This window comes from Neofelis nebulosa, chromosome 11 (assembly GCF_028018385.1).
Source record: "Neofelis nebulosa isolate mNeoNeb1 chromosome 11, mNeoNeb1.pri, whole genome shotgun sequence".
Taxonomy (NCBI): Eukaryota; Metazoa; Chordata; class Mammalia; order Carnivora; family Felidae; genus Neofelis; species Neofelis nebulosa.
Genome location: NC_080792.1, coordinates 88,103,236 through 88,106,962, shown reverse-complemented (window position 1 = coordinate 88,106,962; position 3,727 = coordinate 88,103,236).

Genomic DNA, 3,727 nt, shown 5'->3' with positions numbered 1-3,727 from the left:
TTTTAATGTTTATTTAAAGAGAGAGAGAGACAGATTGCAAATGAGGGAGGGACAGAGAGAGAGGGAGACACAGAATCCGAAGCAGGCTCCAGGCTCTGAGCTGTCTGCACAGAGCCTGATGCAGGGCTCGAACTCACAAACCATGATATCATGACCTGAGCTGAAGTCAGGCATTCAACCACCTGAGCCACTCAGGTGCCCCTGAAACTGCTTTTTATAAACCTCAAAAGTGTATCTCCATTTAGAGATTGCTTCTCTTTTTCAGTTCTCACTCTTTTTTTTTTCCTTAGAATTTCCAAAGGGCGAAAATCATGGTAAGAATCATCAGTTACAGATGATTGTTCTGTTTTCAATACTCGTAAGATTTCAAATTCCAGGTCACCCACGTGGCAAAATACAAGAAAGCTGCATCCCAGTGACTTTTATTTTTTTTATTTTTTTGCAACTCTCTCTAATTGGGATGATACCTCTGGCACTTATGAAATTACAGGCATATAACAGTTTACATCAATTTTAACCATACATCCAGATGCAATAGCTGTAAAATACAAAGGCATTTTAAAAGTTCCTTCTCCTTTATTTTCATTGCAAATTTACTTAAACCCCTAGCAGTAAATTCAGTATTTATGGGGGGGTTGTGGCAGCAGCACCAGCTGGAGCCCCCCCTCTTTTCCTTCCCCCGTGATTTGCCTGAAGCTTTGCTCCAGCTCTGAGAACTGATTTAACTTTTTCCTTCCCGCTTGGACGAGAGAATAATATAAACTTCCAACATTTTTGGTCCAACCAAAGGCCACCATTGGAAATGTTTGGGCTCTTTCTCCTCCTGCCTTGAGGAGGGAACAAAAACCAAAGACATCACCCCCTGAGATTTCCCCCTCTCATTTTAGCCAGCGCACCCAAAAGAGGCCAAGGGATCTGGCTCCTCAACTCTCCTGGGCTCCTTCTATCACTGTCACATCCCAGAGGTAATCTGTACTTCTTACAGCAGATTCGGCTGTGGCTCAAACAGCTCTTGCAAAAACCACGGGTAACTGCAGAGCCACCCACGCACCAAAGGATGGCTGACCATTCCGGGAGGCCATGCAGGCCACCCCAGGGCCCCTGGGCAGGTACCGAGCACTCAGCAAGGGCTTCAGAAAAGAGCTCAGGGCCAAGGCCGCCTGGGTCACGGTCACAAAGGAAGAAGACAGCCAGTGCTTATACAGCTAGGAATCTCATGCTCATATCTTAGCAAGGATGTCCCTTTTCCTTCACCCTCCCTTTCCTCAGACAATGCTTGTACCGCATTCCACTTGAGTCAGGATCCATCGAGCACGTCCTATGGCCGCCAGCACGGGTTGGGGGGTTCCCAAGGCCACCACCAGGTTTGTTAACGTGCTAGGAAGAGTACAGGCCCCAGCCTATGGCCATACCCATGCCTCAGATGTATTACAGCCAAAGGACACAGGGCCAAACCAGCCCAGGGAAAAGGCACGTAGTTGGAGTCCAGAGGAAACCAGGTACAAGCTGCCAAGGGTCCTCTCCCGGGGTGGGTGGGGGTGTCCCATGGGATACACTGCTTTCCTCCAGCAAGGGGTTTGTGAAATGTTGTCTACAAAGGAACCTTGCCTGAGCCTCGGATACCAGGGTTTTTACTGGGGGCCGGTCATACGAGCGCCCCGCTCCACAGCACAAACCAAAATCCCAGACTCCCAGAAAGAAAGCAGGTGTTTGCTGTAAAGCACATGGCTTATGCAAACAGTTTACACACAAGGAACTACTCTGATCATTTCTGGGGATGGTGGGGACCTTCCTGAAATTCAAGTTTCTCAGTGCCAACCAAGGCTCAACCGTGAAAGCCGGCCTCTCTCCTCAAGCCTGCTGGGTTTACTCTTTTCTGCACACCAGGGCATAGTGGAAGATGAGCCTTCATAGTCCCTCTGGAGAGAAGACTCCATGAGCGAGGCTTCTAGAACCCAGCTCCCAGCTCATATTGGGCAGAAGGAGACAACTCAGAAACAAAGAGCAGAGACAGCCATAACCCAGCCACTGCTGATGCGTTATCCAACTGGGCCCAGCCTGTGAAGGAGAGTCTGGGAGGGAACGTGGGGGCTACAGAGACTGAGCCCTGTGGGCTCTCCCTCCCCAGCCCCTGCGTGCAGCTGAAAGAGGCACCTAGTAGTATATCCAGAGTGTGACTGAGATCCACAGTGTTTCTGGAAGCAAAGTCCAGAGGGTAGGACAAAGCCACCAGCCCTGGCCAGCTGAGCCAGACATCTGCCTCCAGCCCTCTGCTGCTGATAATCTGCTCCCTTGATCTGGTAAACATTGACTTGTGCCTAGGACACCAGTCAGGCCAAGCTCCAGGAGTAGAGGTTCCAGTTGGCCACTCTGCACACGGGGACAGGATGTTCCGCCTCGGCCGGGGGGCCGAGAGGGCTGCACTGAGGCCCTTCTCCCTTGGTGGAAACTTCTAGCCTGTGAGCTCCACTCTGGGCTCCCTCCACACCATTTTTCTCAATTAGAAACCTAGACCCAGAGGGCTGAGGTAGACACTGGGGGCAGGCTGGCAAGGCACCCCCAGGAGGGGCAGAACAAGGAGGTAGGGTCACCTCTCCAGTCTCCAGACTTGCCCAGAAAACAGAAGAGAGAAGTTGGGAAACGATGTCTGGACTGGTGGAATGAGATCCAATCCCAGAAGCAACTAGGCCAGGGTTTGGATCTCTATTCCTTTTTTTTTTTTTTTTTAAGTGTTTATTTTATTTTTGAAGACAGTGAGAGAGAGCACAATAGGGGGGCGGGGCAGAGAGAGAAGGGGACAGAGGATCCATAGCAGGCTCCGTGTTGACAGTAGGGAACCCCATGCGGGTCTTGAACTCACAAACCGCGAGATCATGTCCTGAGCAGAAGTTGGACGCTTAACCGACTGAGCCACCCAGGCACCCTAGATCCCTATTCCTACCAGCCCTGAGACCTTGCAGACACATGTTCCTTCTCTGGGCTTCAGTTTCCCCATCCTTCTAGTGGGAATACCAACATCTCCTATTTGTATAGAAGGCAATGCAGGAATTAAAAGTGCAGGCTTTGAGGGGCCCATGGGTGGCTCAGTCGGTTAAGCGTCTGACTTCAGCTCAGGTCACGATTTGGCAGTTTGTGGGTTCAAGCCCTGCGTCAGGCTCTATGTTGACAGCTCGGAGCCCAGGGCCCGCTTCAGATTCTGTGTCTCCCTCTCTCTCTGCTCCTCCCCCACTCATGCTCTGTCTGTCTGTCTCTCTCTCAAAAATAAATAAACATTAAAACATTTTTTTTTAATTAAAAGAAAAAAGTGTAGGCTGTGGCGTCAGAATAACCCATTTCATATTCCAGCTGTACCGTGCCCCTTGCTAACTGCATGACTTGGAAAAGTTCTCTAATTGTCCTGGACCCCACCTCAGGGCTGCTGGCTAAGGCTGACCCGTGGCAGGGCTTAGCTAAACCTCAGACCTGGGTCTAGTGAGTTCTTAGAGGGCTTCCTGGAGAAGGTGGCAACTTGAGAACAGCCCTTTGGGAGCGGGGAGCTGATAGGGTTTGCTGAGGAAGGCGGAAGGGGGGTTCCTCCCTGGCACAAGCCACTCTCTGCTCCCTGGTGAGGAGAGAAAGGCATGGGAGGGAAGAAGGAAAGAGGAGAGTAGCCTCCAGCACTTTCTTACTGTTAGTTTGTCTCACCTGAAATATGCTAATGTTGGATCAAATGATCCTTAAAGGCATT